Source organism: Crinia signifera, chromosome 4 (assembly GCF_055691185.1).
Source record: "Crinia signifera chromosome 4, ASM5569118v1, whole genome shotgun sequence".
Classification (NCBI taxonomy): domain Eukaryota; kingdom Metazoa; phylum Chordata; class Amphibia; order Anura; family Myobatrachidae; genus Crinia; species Crinia signifera.
Window position 1 is genome coordinate 53,846,870 of NC_139220.1, and position 18,208 is coordinate 53,865,077.

At 42.5% G+C, this 18,208-nt stretch overlaps 1 protein-coding gene and 1 long non-coding RNA gene across 2 annotated transcripts in view; one reads left to right on the forward strand and one right to left on the reverse strand.

Moving 5' to 3' along the window:
* The window catches only part of KCNIP1 (potassium voltage-gated channel interacting protein 1), a 685,047-nt gene that overhangs the window by 444,712 nt on the left and 222,127 nt on the right, over positions 1 to 18,208 (reverse strand). The window lies entirely within an intron of this gene.
* On the forward strand, positions 5,814 to 6,485 carry LOC146072323 (uncharacterized). The gene is made up of 3 exons (XR_014473057.1): positions 5,814 to 5,869; positions 5,964 to 6,057; positions 6,235 to 6,485. It is a non-coding gene; the product is annotated as an uncharacterized LOC146072323 (long non-coding RNA).

Consider the following 18,208-nt stretch of genomic DNA (forward strand, 5'->3'; position numbering starts at 1 on the left):
CTCTGCTGACTTGTATGAAGGTGTAATGAGGTGAAGGGAAATGCGGACATCCGGTATGTGGAACGCTAATGCGTGCCACAGCATGAATAACTACTAAATGAGTGTCCATGGCTGACAGTGAATAGAAAAGTTCCCTAATTGGTGGGATTATAATCTCTAATGAAAAATGTATTGAAATATGAATGGAAATGTGTGAAGATGAATACCTATAAATGACAAATGATAATAAAAAATAAATAATAAATAATAAATAATAAAAAATAAATGATAAATGAATGAAAATAAAAATAAAATAAAAATAAAAATAAAAATAAAAATAAAAATAAAAATGAAAATGTAAAAATAAATAATAAAAAATTTAAATAGAGAAAAATAGATAGATTAATACTAATAAATGCACAAAAAAATATAGTTATAAGGGTTGGCTAAACAACCTTGGCTGAGAAGTCACAGCTCAATTTACACTGAAAACTCAGGGTTACATCAAAAAAATATACTGATATAGAAAGAATGGTGGGGCATGTACGGGGTATGTGAATAGTTGAGTATAGAATTGGTCATAATAAATCCCCATAAGTTGATAGGGAAAGAAGAGAAAGAATGTGTGAAGAAAGGACCAAGGGGCCTACTATAGAAAGGCCACTATGTCAATGCCCTCATTGAGGCCTTTGGGGGACAGAGTGTTGAGGGCATAAATCCAATAACTTTCTTGTTGGATGAGCTTGAGCCCCCTATCTCCACCTCTAGGATTTTCTTTGACTTTTTCTAAAATGGTGAATTTGAAATTATCTTTTGTGATGGTCGAATTATGTTTGTCCAAAAAATGTCTTGGTACGCTGTGGATGCGTACTTTGTTCTTTATATTTCTCATGTGCTCTTGAATTCTTATTTTGGCTTGCCGAATAGTTTTGCCAATGTACCGGAGGTTACAGCTGCAGGTGATCATGTAGATGACGTGGTCAGAATTACAAGTCACGGAATCCTTGATGGTGTATGTTCTTCCATTTGGTTGGATGCAGGAGAATTTGGTTTTATCTATAAATTTACAACAAATGCATTTGTTGCAAGGCAAGAGGCCTGGCCTTTTCACTAGAAAATTGGAGGTACTGGGTGTTTTATCCTCTGTTGGTTTTAGCCTACTGGGTGCAAGCAAGGTCTTCAGGTTGGAAGCTCTCCGAAACACTAGGTTGGGTTTACTGGGAAGATGGGGTCCCAATATTGGGTCACGTAGGAGTAGATCCCAATGCCTTTCAAGAGTTCTTTTTATTAAATGATTCTCACAATTGAATTGGGTTATGAACGGTCTGCATTTAAAGTCCTTCTTGGCTTTAATGGAGGGTGCCAGTAGTGTGTTTCTCTCTTGTACTAGTGCTTTATCTTTAGAGGAATCGATGAAAGATTTGTCATATCCCCTTTCTAGGAACCGATTTGAGAGTAATTCAGATTGTTGAATGAAGTCAGAGGTTTCGCTACAGTTGCGTCTCAACCGGAGGAACTGTGCATACGGAACACTTCTCTTCCAAGTTGGGTGGTGACAACTATCTGCAGGAATGTAGCTGTTTGCATCGACTGATTTAAAATGCGTTTTAGTGATGATTTCTTTACCTGGTATGCCTTCCAATTCGAGGTCTAAGTAGTCTATTTTTACAGGGTGAGATTTGTAAGTGAACTTAAGGTTGAAGTTGTTTATTTGTAGGTATGACATGAACTCATTGATGCTGTCCTCGTTGCCTCTCCATATGAATAGGAGGTCATCAATGTATCTTCGATATAAGATTATATTGTCTTCATAGATGGTATTATGAATATGGGTCTCCTCCCATCGGCTTCTCCGTCGAATCTCCTTTTCTGACCATGAGGAGATATGAACACTTCAGGTCTCCCTCCGTGGATAGAATCCAGCAGCGACGTTTTTTAGAGGAAGGACAAGGGATCAATCCCCCTTCACGAATCACAAAAGAAGAACTACATATACGTCTAGACTCTCCTCATGGTCAGAAAAGGAGATTCGACGGAGAAGCCGAGGAACTAGAGGGGGGAAAAAACTCCCCAAAAAAGAAAAAAATACCATCTACCCAATCGGCACAGGAATCATTAACATTTCCACGAAGGAGTTATCTACAGCCGAGATCTCGGTATTAGACAAAGGATTGAAATTTGCCCCCAACAATCACATCGATCCCTTTAATCTTTTCATCGACCTTAATAAATATATTAGGAACTTAACTATGCAAAGACATTTTTTGAAAAATCCTTCAATTAATTCCCAACCCATTGAAGACAAACCTCTGGTCTCACTACCCTCACGATTCTATCCCGTGGAATCAAGAGGTAGCCACGTAGAAATCTTCTATGAAGCTGTACGCGAAGATTTTAGAAAAATCAAACCCAATGTTCACAAACCTCACAATCTAAATATTGGAGAAAACAAGGCTCTGAAATCCTTAAAAAAGGACGATGAAACCATTATACGTACCGCGGATAAAGGAGGGGCTGTCGTTTTACAAGACAAAACCGAATATTTGAACGAAGCTAACAGAATATTGGAAGACAAAACAACTTACGCCAAATTACCACATAACCCCACGGAAAAGTTTAAACTGGAACTGGAGTCTCATTTACATTTTGGACTCAAAAAGGGTGTCATCTGCAAAGATGAATTCGATTTTTTGAATGTCAAGTTTCCCACCATGCCTGTGTTCTATCACATTCCAAAAGTACACAAAGACAAGAGCCACCCACCTGGACGCCCCATTATTGCAGGGGTCAACTCCCTCACTGCAAATTTATCCCATTATCTAGATTTGAAGCTCCAGCCGTATGTTTTACAAACCAAATCATACCTCAAGGACAGCACCGCTGTACTGAATCTCCTTAAAGGTAAAATCTGGTCAAGCGAGTGCTGTTGGCTTACAGTTGATGTTCAAAGCCTTTATACGTCAATTCCACACAATAAAGGACTCGAATCAGTTGAACAAATTTTGAAAAATGATCCCAACAATAACGCATCCGATATTCATTTCTTAGTTAAAAGTATGAATTTCATCTTGGGCCACAATTTTTTCGAGTTCGATGGACAGCATTACCTTCAACAACAAGGCACGGCCATGGGCACAAAATTTGCCCCCGCCTATGCGAACCTCCACATGCGCGTATGGGAGGAGACCCATATTCATAATACCATCTATGAAGACAATATAATCTTATATCGAAGATACATTGATGACCTCCTATTCATATGGAGAGGCAACGAGGACAGCATCAATGAGTTCATGTCATACCTACAAATAAACAACTTCAACCTTAAGTTCACTTACAAATCTCACCCTGTAAAAATAGACTACTTAGACCTCGAATTGGAAGGCATACCAGGTAAAGAAATCATCACTAAAACGCATTTTAAATCAGTCGATGCAAACAGCTACATTCCTGCAGATAGTTGTCACCACCCAACTTGGAAGAGAAGTGTTCCGTATGCACAGTTCCTCCGGTTGAGACGCAACTGTAGCGAAACCTCTGACTTCATTCAACAATCTGAATTACTCTCAAATCGGTTCCTAGAAAGGGGATATGACAAATCTTTCATCGATTCCTCTAAAGATAAAGCACTAGTACAAGAGAGAAACACACTACTGGCACCCTCCATTAAAGCCAAGAAGGACTTTAAATGCAGACCGTTCATAACCCAATTCAATTGTGAGAATCATTTAATAAAAAGAACTCTTGAAAGGCATTGGGATCTACTCCTACGTGACCCAATATTGGGACCCCATCTTCCCAGTAAACCCAACCTAGTGTTTCGGAGAGCTTCCAACCTGAAGACCTTGCTTGCACCCAGTAGGCTAAAACCAACAGAGGATAAAACACCCAGTACCTCCAATTTTCTAGTGAAAAGGCCAGGCCTCTTGCCTTGCAACAAATGCATTTGTTGTAAATTTATAGATAAAACCAAATTCTCCTGCATCCAACCAAATGGAAGAACATACACCATCAAGGATTCCGTGACTTGTAATTCTGACCACGTCATCTACATGATCACCTGCAGCTGTAACCTCCGGTACATTGGCAAAACTATTCGGCAAGCCAAAATAAGAATTCAAGAGCACATGAGAAATATAAAGAACAAAGTACGCATCCACAGTGTACCAAGACATTTTTTGGACAAACATAATTCGACCATCACAAAAGATAATTTCAAATTCACCATTTTAGAAAAAGTCAAAGAAAATCCTAGAGGTGGAGATAGGGGGCTCAAGCTCATCCAACAAGAAAGTTATTGGATTTATGCCCTCAACACTCTGTCCCCCAAAGGCCTCAATGAGGGCATTGACATAGTGGCCTTTCTATAGTAGGCCCCTTGGTCCTTTCTTCACACATTCTTTCTCTTCTTTCCCTATCAACTTATGGGGATTTATTATGACCAATTCTATACTCAACTATTCACATACCCCGTACATGCCCCACCATTCTTTCTATATCAGTATATTTTTTTGATGTAACCCTGAGTTTTCAGTGTAAATTGAGCTGTGACTTCTCAGCCAAGGTTGTTTAGCCAACCCTTATAACTATATTTTTTTGTGCATTTATTAGTATTAATCTATCTATTTTTCTCTATTTAAATTTTTTATTATTTATTTTTACATTTTCATTTTTATTTTTATTTTTATTTTTATTTTTATTTTTATTTTATTTTTATTTTATTTTTATTTTCATTCATTTATCATTTATTTTTTATTATTTATTATTTATTATTTATTATTTATTTTTTATTATCATTTGTCATTTATAGGTATTCATCTTCACACATTTCCATTCATATTTCAATACATTTTTCATTAGAGATTATAATCCCACCAATTAGGGAACTTTTCTATTCACTGTCAGCCATGGACACTCATTTAGTAGTTATTCATGCTGTGGCACGCATTAGCGTTCCACATACCGGATGTCCGCATTTCCCTTCACCTCATTACACCTTCATACAAGTCAGCAGAGCACTCATCTCACGTTCCCATTCAGGAACGCATATAGCGCTCCACACTTATGTCACTTGATCTTCACAGAGGCACGCCGTCGGCGCTCAGTGTTGGAACGCATACAGCGTTCCACAACTCGTCATCACCTCACCTACACTCCCTCTCACTATGCGCGTATACCCGCAGGAGCGGATATGACGTCACTGGAACGCATGGCGTCTCCACCATGCGTTCCAGCATATTTAATTATAACTATTCTCATAGGGATCTAATTTTCTCACGGCGGTTTTCACATTCTTAAGGTAGCGCCGGCAACACCTAGCAGAAGAATGTTTTTATAATACACCAGACACCCCGATAAGGGTATTCCACACATTTTGATCTAACACAGCTTACAGGAAGTGACGTTTTAGTCATTCACTATATATACTCAGCCCACCTTCCCTCAGTCATTCACTTTGGTGGAGCTTAGCAGTTCACTACTCAGACTGACTGAATAAGTAAGTACTTGTACTCATTTCTGACTGAAGCCTTGAAGTCACAGCTTAATATTAGCAAGTGACACTCTATTTATTATAATTTTTTTGCATTTGGCCATTATAGGGCCACCTTGTGTCACTATATGCAATTTTTTGTATTCTTTTGGAAAAAGTTTTGTATCAAATATGAATTTGTTTCTGCACTAAATAACCTGCAGATGTCTTAATTGGATGTTACATACTGTTAACCCTTACACGCCAGCTGGGTAGTAAATTACCCTTAGCAGTTAGATTCTGCAACCCTTTTGTGTGTTCTTCATCTAATAGGAGCTATATTTTATTTCTGTTATCAGATATCATTTGTTCTCTCATCAAGACTATTTGTTTCTATATCCGCAAATACTACGACTAGTGGTATGTATCATTTTTTCCAATTTGTCCCCCCCCGCCAACCACATTTGTGTTCTGATTGTTGGTTTATGAAGGATTCTATCGGTTTCCTTTGTAGGATACTACGCCTATAATTATAGGTTCAACAAGCCTCTACAGCCAAATAAATATTGCGTTACCTAGGAGTTGCCTAGAGTTCTACCACAATTTTGGTATGTGATCCAGAAGGATCTTTGTCCCGTTTTATTTATATTTTTATATCTTTGTCCTTTCTGTCCTCTCTTCCTTACACCTGCCGTTCTTTTCTCTATTTGCAATGTACGTTTTAATGAATTTTAGTACAACATGTAAACATTCATATGATTGATGTTTTGTATTATGATTTACAGTGTGTCTATCATATTATGCCATGCCCCTGAGGAAGTCGTGTGAACGACGAAACGCGTTGGGCTCATTTGTCGTTTATGAATATTCATCTATCCTGTGTACATACAGATCATCATATCTTCAGCTCACCGTATCTGAAATTGAACCTTGTGTTTAAACTGCTATGCTCCTGTGAGCATCCTTTTTAATAAATTGTTTTTTAAAAAAAACGTTTGAATTGTACAGCCTAAATTGTATAAGGTCTCTGTAGCGCACCCTGAATACCCCCTTCTCCTTCATATATATATATATATATATATACCGTATGTGAAGAGAAAAGGAAATTAAGCGCACCAGTCAGCAATAAATAAACACAATTTAACTTGAATATATGCTGACATACATAGGGTTAAAAGTAGAAAGCTTGCCATGTGGACCAGGCGGTGTAGCAGGACCAGGCGCCGATGATAACCGCAGGCAGTGATCAGTTTCAGGCAGAGCGCAAAGGGTACACAGCAGCCGGCCGGGAACTTCCACAGACTTCTGCATGGACCAGACCAGGACGTCACCACGTCGGGAACCAGTAACCACGCCCAACGCGTTTCGTCACAGCTACAGACTTCGTCAGGGGGTCCGTAGCTGTGACGAAACGCATTGGGCGTGGTTACTGGTTCCCGATGTTTATATAACAATTAAGGGGGGTATTCAATCCCTGCCACTATTTCCAATGGGGGAAATAGCAGCGGGCACCTATTCAGTGCTGTCTTTTCTGAGGCAGATCGACAGAACGGGCCCGACTTTCACAGCTGTCCGGCCCGTTATTTTGATCACGGCCGAATCTCGACAATCCATGGGCCGTTTAAGGGGACACGCCCCACTTTTAGCCAATCGGCAAGCGGGACATTGAATCCCGCCTAGCGATATGCTCTCGAGCAAAACGAAAACGGCCCTGGTCATAGCAGTTGGGACCCAGGATTGAATACCCCCCCTAAGTGTTCTTGTGCGACAGACTAACCACCTCAAACTCTCTACCCCTATAAATACTGTACTTCAATATGTCATTATCCAATGTCCCAGTCACAGCAAAGCCAGTGCAGTCTCACAGAATGCATATGGCTTCACTTTAGGCAGAGACAGTGGCGGATTTTAGCTGCGGGGGCTGCAGCCCTGCAGCCCATAGGTAAAAACCGCCACTGCATGGATTAGAGTTCTTGCAGTGTCTTGTGTAAGGTACGGACAAATTTTGGATATGCTTTTTAGATGCACGTAACATGATTTAGAGACAGATTGAATGTGAGGAATAAAGGACAGTTCAGAGTCGAGGATGACCCCTAGGCAGCGAGCTTGTGGGGTAGGATTAATTGTTGTGTTCTCAACAGTGATAGAGATATCAGGTTGGTAACTATTCTTGGCTGGTGGGAATATAATTCTGTTTTATAAATGTTGAGTTTGAGGTGGCGAGATGACATCCAAGATGAAATAGCAGAAAGGCATTCAGAGACACGGAGCAATACTGACAATTCCGGGGAGGATAGATAGATTTGAGTATCATCAGCGTACAGATGATACTGAAATCCAAGACATTTCAAGAGGAAACACAGTGAACCATATATTCAAATGTTTGTGTTCGGTTTTTACTGCCATCCTGTCCAACCGCATCTGAGCCGATTCTAGACTGAGAAAGTTGTTTTTGGAGATCTTTAATGAATAACCACCCTCAATAATATTTATAGGACTGAGATATTTTTTATAACCAATTTTCATGACAGATTTTTAAACTTGGGTAATATCATAAGAGGCTGTGTTACTTCTTTATGAGTAGTTTCCACTGTTAAGCACAAGCTGCATGCAGAAAGCTCAATTTGCAGATTCTGAAAGACTCATTTTTTATGTTTACATTCAAATTATTTTCATTATACAATTTGATTAAATTGTAAATAAAACCTCTGAAAATGGAATCGCTGCTGCTGCATTTTGATAAAAACCAGTGGAGTGTTTGGGTAAAAAATAAGCAAATTGCTTCAGTTTAGAAAATCCTAATGTGTCTGATAACTTGTTTTTTTTAATTCAAATTTTACTTTAAGCGTCATCTGAAGCTTGAAAATAATAACTGAATTGGTGAAAGAAGAATGACAAATTGCTTTTGCTGCTAATAACACAGTTGTGGAGGAATAGTGCTGTGTAAAAATTGCAAATAAATCATGTTAAATGAATTATTTAAAACTGCATTAAGAGTTAGAAAGATGATTCTAGGTGGAAGTACAGCTTTAAAGCTCCAAAATTCAGTGTAGAATAAAACACGTCATAAATTATATGTATTATTATTTTTTTTATTACCAGTTATTTATATAGCTCTCACATAGAGCGAGATGTATCAAATGGAAAATGCGGTAAAACCCCGGTTTTACCGCATTTTCCAATGTATCAAAAATGATACCGCACTGAAGGGTATCGCCACCTTTGGGTGGCGATACCCTATAGAAGCCTATGGGCTTCTTTTCGCCGTCCGCCGACACAAACCCGCCGCCTCGCCGACCCCCCCTCTGCTGCTAATAACACAGTTGTGGAGGAATAGGGCTAGATGTACTAAGCTTAAAAAGTGATAAAATGGAGAGTGATAACGCACCAGCCAATCAGCTCCTGCCTGTCATATTTCAAACCCAGCCTGTGACATGACAAACAGGAGCTGATTGGCTGGTGGTTTATCACTGTCCATTTTATCACTTTTTAAGCTTAGTACATCTGGCCCCCCGTGCTGTGTAAAAATTGCAAATAAATCATGTTAAATGAATTATTTAAAACTGCATTAAGAGTTAGAAAGATGATTCTAGGTGGAAGTACAGCTTTAAAGCTCCAAAATTCAGTGTAGAATAAAACACGTCATAAATTATATGTATTATTATTATTTTTATTACCAGTTATTTATATAGCTCTCACATAGAGCGAGATGTATCAAATGGAAAATGCGGTAAAACCCCGGTTTTACCGCATTTTCCAATGTATCAAAAATGATACCGCACTGAAGGGTATCGCCACCTTTAGGTGGCGATACCCTATAGAAGCCTATGGGCTTCTTTTCGCCGTCCGCCGACACAAACCCGCCGCCTCGCCGACCCCCCCTCTGGCTTACCTTCCTGAAGGGTCCTCCTGGACCCCGGAAGGTAAGCCCTGCCTCCCCCTAGTGAAGAAGCCAGACATCCTTCCGGCTGCAGGGGGTAGGAGGAAGCGCCGGGGACAGCATGCATAGCTGTCCCCGGCGTGAGAGGAGAGGGTGGCGGCAGGGAGGTGACGGAGACCCCCCGCACACCGGTGTACAGGTATCGCGGGGGGCCTCCGTCACCGCACCACGATGCCAGCCGCATATGTTAGTACATATGCGGCAGCATCGCGGCGGGGGGGGGGGGGGGAAGGGGGGCGGCGATGTATTTTAATACATCCCGCCCATATTCTGCAGCGCTTTACAGAGAATATATGAACATTCACATCCATCCCTGCTCCAGTGGAGCTTACAATCTACAGCGCCTCTTATTCAGTGCTGGGTATCGCCAGATTCCCTGCTCTGGCATATGCTTGGGTAGAGGCGCTCCATCCAACGGGGATGCGCAAGCATCTCACAAATGCGCGTCCCCTGCACTCAGTGGCAAGCGGCGGAATCCCTGCCAGTCTCCGCTTCAGGGAGATGGCGGGGACCCGCGGGGAGGGCGGCGGAGAGCTTCGTTGGAATGGGGCATGCAAGTGTCTTGTACGCGCACCCCCTTCCAGCGGATAGCAGGGGCTGGTGGCTTGGGATTATATCGCCACCTTCCAGCTTAATGAGAGGCGCTTCATCTGTATATTCCCTACCACATGTATACACACACACATTCATTCTAGGGTTACACAATTACAACAGAACAATGGCTAAACATAATGTGGCAGATACAGCATATTTCCACATGAGGATAACGTGGAAAATCCAGGCCAGGTTTTAGATCAGCAGCAGCAGGAAAATTAGATCCAGTCCAGCTTTCCTAATTGATGTGATCAGGATTGGGCAGATCAGCAGCACATGTGTTCTCCTGATATAAGGGTTCCCAGGGCAGAGGGTCATTGCTCTTGATGGTGGAATAGCTGCCCAAGTGATAGGCCTGGGTGTGGACTATGGTAGGGAGCACTGGAGCTGTCTCAGTTTTTACTATGCTGTGACACCTGTATGCTGCAGTGCTGTAACCATCCTTGCTTATGTTGAATACCTGGTAAGCTGTGTACCTGCTACAAAATAAAGACCAAGACTTCATCTTATCCAGTGTATGTGATTCCTTGTCACAATACCTACATGTTAAGGTGCTAGCAGATGGGAAGCTCAATACATGAAAGTAACTAAAGGGGCAGCATGGATGGTGTAATGGTTAGCATTATTGCCTCACACCACTGAAGACAGGGGTTCACTTCCCACCATGAGTATACTCTCCCTGTGCTACGGATACTGCAGTTTCCTCCCACAATCCAAAAATATGCTGATAGTTTAATTGTCTCAAAACTAAACTAACCCTAGAATGTCTGTGTGTGCGTGTACATGTGGTAGGGAATATAGATTGTAAGCTCCTCTGGGGCAGGGACTGGTTGTTCAAATATTCTCTGCAGAATATGTGTGCGCTATATAAATAACTGATAATAACTACATACTGTACATGATTACATATTATTACATTAATATTATATAATTAGATTTGATTATTACAATATTACATTAATGTTACATTATTAATATTATTACTATTATTACATGAAAATGATTATTATAATTATTACATTGATATGACATTATTAGATATTACAATATTCGATGAATACATTATTATTACATGTAGTTGTAATCCACAGTATTTTTTTTTCAGTGCAGTAAATACTTTGGGTGAGATTTAATAGGACGAGAGATTCAGAAAGTGAGAGATTTGGTGAGAAATCTCCAGTTTTTTTAAAGCAGCAATCATTTACACTTCAAAAGTAAACTGGTTTTGCAGTGTAAATGATTGCCACTTTAAAAAAACCCTGGAGATTTCTCACCAAAACTCTCACTTTCTGAATCTCTCATCCTATTAAATCTCACCCTATATGTGTATATATTGTATAATTGAATATTATATTAACTCTAATGGGGCCTACTACACATAGGGCCTTATTCTGGTCTGTGCGTACTTTCCCGAACTCTTTCGGATGGCGTTTTTTAGCCGTCTGCGCATGCGTGGGCAACACTATGCGCATGTGCCACGCAAGGTCTCCGTATTTGTTCTCACCAATACCGTACAGAAATGTGCACCGCATTCACTCGTGAAATATGGGCGTATTATGGGCGTCATTCGGAAGTACACAGGGGCGTAGTTTCAAAGTGGGGTAAACTGGGCGTAAACATGGGAGTGCACTAATTCTGGTACGCGTACATTCGGACAGCACACCGAATGCACACGATCAAAAAGGCAGGAAACATGCGGTCTTCATAAGCAAGTATTGTTTGCGGACACCACTCGTCATGCGCTAGGCATTCGGAACGCCTAATCAGTACGGGCGCACCTCAACCAATGTCAGCTGAACACAATACAATCCACTCCTTGACTCATTACTCATTAATTACACTCTTGTCATTGCTTCAATTGGAACCATTGCAGCTTAAATGGACCATTACTAAACACACAAATATATGCTGCATTTTAAGAATGTTTTGAACTTAGCATGATGTAAGGGTTAATCTAAAGTGGTAGTAAAGTGTTTAATTATCAATTTGAGAAATAATAGATGACCATTAAAAACAATCCCTTTTTAATGAGGTTGCCTAATTGCATAAGTGGGTCATGTAGCAGATTTCGGTGTTCAGATAATAGTGGTGAGTTTTGCGGAAATACACCGCATCGGTGCGTACGGCCAGGTTCCCGTCCGTTCTGACGCGGTAAGACTGTGCAGACGCTGTAAGACCGTGCAGAATATGTGTGTGTCCACCGCACACGCAAAGGTTTGGATGTTGTCCGTAAACACGCCCTCTTCTTAAAGAGTGAGTCCGTCCGAATGCGGAGGACCGGTGGGCGTTTCTTCGTACGATGTCCCCACAGCGTGGCGTGCGGACCGCTCCGAAATAATTCGGAAATATACGCACCAACCAGAATAACCTCCATAGTGATATACAGGAATTTTCTCAGTGATGTTACTTAATTTAACTTCATCGCTCAGAAAATGCCCCTACATCGCTGGGTGTGTAGGGGCCATAGCATCGCAATCGCCAGTAATTCATATCCAGCACTCTGGATAAATCTATAATAGCCGGTGTCAGGGCCAGAACAACAGCCCTGACAGATTGCTCAGAGGCACATCACTGTGCTGTGCGGCGTGCTGAGCGATCTGAGCGTTTTGAGCGATCTAGCATCACCCGGATGCTCATCTACACAGATCGCTATGTGTGTAGGCCCCATAAGTATAATAGACCACAAATACATGAACACTAGGGATGGTGGCATCATTGTCATTTATAGGGTTCAACATAGTTTGGGGACATTTATCAAGCTTTCTACAGTGGAGTTGTTGCACATAGCATCAAATCCAGTCCTACAGTGGCGTAACTAGAAATTTTGCTCACCCCCTGCCAACAAAGTCCCCCCCCCCCCCCCCCCATGGCATTTTTGTTTACTCTGGGCAATATAATAAATGATGTGGTTTAGAAGGGCCAGAACAAGCAATATCATTCTTTGTGTACGCACCTTTATTTAATTAATAAAGGTCTATTAAGTTAAGGGGAGGTGGAGGAAAGATGGAGTATGGAAGTATGGAGCGGCATAGGGGGACTGGCAGCTAGGGGGCTGTATGGCACCATGGGGAGGGAAGTATGGCAGTAAGGAGCAGCATAGGGGCCTGGCAGCTGTATGGCACCATGGAGAGGGGAATATGGCAGTAGGGAGCAGTATAGGGGCCTGTCATCTAGGGAGCTATAGGACAACATGGGTTGGGGAGTGTGACAGTAAAGGGGGAGGGTATGGTAGTAAGGGGGATAGTATGGCAGTAAGAGAAGTATGGCAGAATGGGGGGACTGGCAGTAAGGGGGGAGCAGGAAGAGGTTATGTCTGTTGCCTAAATGACAGGAGGGGCGACGGGTTTTTCTGGAAGCTGGAGGGAGAGGGGGCCAGTGAGTGTGGGATGGATGGTGTATGGAGGCAGGATTACTGTAAGTAGGAGATAGGTAGTTGTATGGGTGGTGTATAAGGCTGAAAGGGAGTATGAGTGGGCTGTGTGGGGGTTGGGTGGGGTCTGGATGGGGAAAGGAGTGATGAGGAGATGTCTGTATAAGTGGACACATGCACATGTCCTCACAGTATATTAGCAAGCAGGATTGGCACTGACCTGGCTCCCTCCCTCGCCTCCCGGCTGGCTTCCCGGCTCCTCTGTTCTCTCCAGCCCAGCGTGTTTCACCAGCGTATGACGTGATGACATCATACGCATAGGAGAAGCTGAAGGAGAGAGTCAGAGGAAAACCAGCAGACACTGCTCCTTCCCCTGGCTCAGACTCCGTCCCAGGCTGCCCGCCCATCAGACAACCCATTGAAATGATAGACAGACCGTCCGCCCATCAACCCAACCGACTGCCCATCCATCCACCCAACCGAGCACCCATCCTGTAGCACAGTAGCCAATAGCCAACTCTGACTGTGTACAGGCAATTGAGGTGGGGATTTGTTTATCAGTCTGACATGCTGTCATGGCCACCTCCCGTGTTTATCCAGCGCGCAGACAGTGACAGTACAGTCATTTCTAAATATTATACCACAAGCTTGGCACACCTACAGTATCTTTAGGCAGTTTCACCTATTCCTGTTTGCAGCACCACTCAAACTCCATCAGGTTGGATGGGAAGCGTCAGTGCACAGCCATTTTTAGATCTCTCCAGAGATGTTCAATCAGAGTGAAATCTGGGCTCTCAAAGACATTAACAGCGTTGTCTTTTGATATCTTGGCTTTGTTCTTAGGGTCGTTGTCATGCTGAAAGATGAACCTTTGCCCCAGTCTGAGGTCAAGAGTGCTCTGGAGCAGGTTTTTATCCAGGATGTCTCTGTACAATGCCGCAACTTTCCATCTATCCTAACTAGTCTCCCAGTTCCTGCTGCTTAAAAACATCCCCACAGCAGGATGCTGCCACGATCATGCTTCAATATAGGGATGGTATTGGCCTGGTGATGAGTGGTGCCTGGTTTCCTCTAAACATGATGCCTAGCATTAACACCAAAGAGTTAATTCTTTGTCTCGTCAGACCAGAGAATTTTTTTTCTCATGGTCTGAGCGTCCTTCAGGTGCATTTTGGCAAACTCCAGGTGGCCTGCCATGTGGCTTTTTAATAAAGAGTGGATTCTGTCTGGCCACTCTACCAAACAGGCCTGATTGGTGGATTGCGTCGGAAATGGTTGCCTTTTTGGAAGGTTCTCTTTCTACACAGAGGAATGCTGTAGCTCTGATAGAGCGACCATCGATGTCTTGGTTATCTCCCTGTCTAGGGCCCTTCTCCTCCGATGGTTGGCTAGGAAGAGTCCTGGTGGTTCTGAACTTTCATTTATGGATGATGGAGGCCACTGTGTGCCTTTCCAAATCATGTCCAATCAACTAAATTTACCACAGGTGGACTCCATTTAAGCTGTAGAAACATCTCAGGATGATCAGTAGAAACAGGATGCCCCTGAGCTCAATTTTGAGCTTTATGGCAAAGACTGTGAATCCTTATGTACATGTGATATCTTAGATTTTTATATTTAATAGATTTGTAAAAGTCTCCCCAAAAACTTTTTTTCATGTTGTCATTATGGGGTATTGTCTGTAGAATTTTGAGGGGAAAAAAATAAGTTATTCAGTTTTAGAATAAGGCTGTAACATAACAAAATGTGGAAATAGTTAAGCTCTGTGAATACTTTCTGGATGCTTTGTGCGTTCTTCTTTAATGCAGAAAATTGAAAAGCCCCAAATTAATTTGTGACATTATTGCTTTGGAAACATAAAGTGAGTCACCACAATGAGCAGGGCAGGTCACCATCTGGCACTCAGGGCTATGTAGTTAAAGAGTTGCACAGTTTCTGCATGACAAGCATATAAAGAAAATGAAGCCATGGAAGGATGCAGCTCTGTGTTAATTATACTAATTAAAATAGCATGATTAGCACTTTTCATACAATTGACATAGATACAGGAAAAAGCAAGACATTTCAAAGACCAAGCGCTGAATACATTTGTAAAGGTGCCATATTTGTGAAACATTTTGAAATATGACATAACAAAAAGAGTTGTGCGAAATAAATTATATGGATTTTTTTTATCTAATCCTTATAAATAAAAATGTTTTTAAAACATTAAAAAAATTGTTATTATTAGAATCATTCTTCAAGTCAGACAGTGACGGATCAAGAACATTTCTACAAGGTTCTAAAAAATCTAAATGATTAGAGCCCTTTTTAAAACAAATGTAAATAATAATTATAATAATAATAATAATTATTATTATTATTATTATTATTAATATAGCACATACATATTCCGCAGCGCTTTACAGAGTATAGTTGAACATTCACAACAGTTCCTGCCCCAGTGGAGCTAACATCTATATTCCTTACCACACGCACACACAGACATTCTAGGGTTAATTTTGGTGGGAGCCAATTAGCCTACCAGTATATTTTTGGATTGTGGGAGGAAACCAGAGTACCAGGAGGAAACCCATGCAAGCACGGTGAGAATATACAATCTCCGCCCAGTTAGGGCCATGGCGGGAATTGAACCCATGACCTCAGCGCTGTGAGGCAGTAATGCTAACCATTACACCATCCATGCTGCCCCAATTAATTAAAACTAAATGGGGCATATTTATCATTAATGCAGTCCCTATATGTGCAAAGCATTGCAGAGCTTTGCCCCGATAGTATAACACCATCTCAGATGATGTTACCCATAGGCGAATCTAGAATTATGGTAATGGGTGGTCCCAGATCTAGACACAATAGCAGGGGGACCTTTGCGCGGCGCAGCCGTGTGGCAAAAGGGGGCGTGGTCTCATGGGAAGGAGGCGTGGCATCACAAAAAGGGGTGTGGTATTACACTTTAGACCAGGGGTCTTCAACCTTTAAGACAGTGTGGGCCACATTAAAAAATCCAACGATGCCCGAGGGCCACTAAGCTCTACTGTGGTATTTAGCACAGCTCTTAATAGATAGACAGCACAGCCCCCGCATAGATAGTTGGCACAGCTGCCCATACACATAAACCCTGCCCCCAATATATAGTCAGCACCAGGGTTATTTCTAAACAATTAGGGTCCCAGTGCAAACAGAATAAAAATGCAGCCCCCCATACATAACTTGGTACTTAAGAAATTGCACGCGCCTATGGCGCGTGCTCCCAAAAAGGGGTGTGGCCTAATTATAAGGGGCGTGGTCTAATTATAAGAGTGTGAACTAGCAGGAAAAAAAATTACTTGACACCTCATTTTTGCGACCTGCATGGCCAGACATTGGTTACCCTCACCCTAGCCAGCTCACCTCACCCCCACCCCCACCTTCAACAAAACAATTCTAAAAACAGACAGCTCACCCTCTCCTGAGGCACCTGCCTCAGTGTCCCTTGCAGAGGTCTGCTGCTGCTGCTGCTGGCGGTGTCGGCGTCTGTCTTTGCTGCTAAGAAGGGACAGGTGCTGAGGTGCAATGCAGTGCAGTGCGCGGCTGGCGGCAGTTGTCAGTCAGTCTCCTCCCGGCTGTCTGGAAGGGCGTGGGCGGGACGAGTGCGCGGCGTCAGGAAGTAGACAATGCGCATGTCTGCACACAGTCCCGCCCGCCCCAGCCTCAACGTCACCCAGCAGCATCCTCCGCCGCGTCCCTCTGCTAAGAGGACAGTGCGGAAGGATTTTTTTTTTCATACAGCACAAATCTTTTTACTGGCGGGCCAGTAAAAACAAGTTGGCGGGCCACTCGTGGCCCGCGGGCCACGGGTTGAAGACCCCTGCTTTAGACCATACACAGTAATGCCCATTACACATTTTAGCAAACTCCGTAATACCCATTACACATAAAGTCACACGCCGTAATGCCAATTACACATAAGGCCACACACCATAATGCCCATTACACATTGTGCCACACATCATGATGCCCATTACATACTATATAACAAACCGTAATGCCCATTACATATTTGCCACATAAGTGCTGCTTACCTACGTGCTCATTGCTAGGGGGTTCTTGCTTGATGGCACCATAGTACCCATTACACATGATGCCGCACACCATAGTACCCATTACACATGATGCCGCGCACCATTATGCCCTTTACACATGATGCTGCACACATAGGGCCTTATTCTGGTTGGTGCGGCCGGCCCGTACGCGTACGTTCCGGGGTTTTTAATGACCTGCGCATGCGTACCATCTCCAATGCGCAGGCGCAAACACTCCACAACGCTTACGGACGGGTCTCTCCGTGCGAAAAAACCTGTACGCGAGAGTACGGGCATTGGGGGCGGCATAGGGGCGTGATGAGGGGAGCGGCCGGAATAATGAGGGAAAATGGGCGTAAATATGGGCGTACACGGGGGTGTGCACCAAAAATGAACGGTGCTACTACCGCACGATCGGCTAAAGCACCGTTCATTTCGGACACAAAACAGGCGGCCGCCAACCGCCACCTCAGACCACCCCTACAGATACCGCATGCCAGCGTGCGCCTGGGTTTGCTAATTTACGCTGATTACTACTCAAACACATACACCTGAATGTAATAAGCAATGCTGCAGTCTATTAAGTCCAAACCATGATTTCACTACCTGCAAGCCTACACACAGCACTCAAACACATTGGAAGCTTATCTTTCTATACTTCTCGACATTTAAAGGTTTGTTTAATTTAAGGTAAGAATCTTTTTAAGACCTGCTTATATATGCTAAGGTAGGTATTTGTTAAACAGTTATACACATTCACTACCTGCTTTCATAGACTTTACACAGTAGCACAC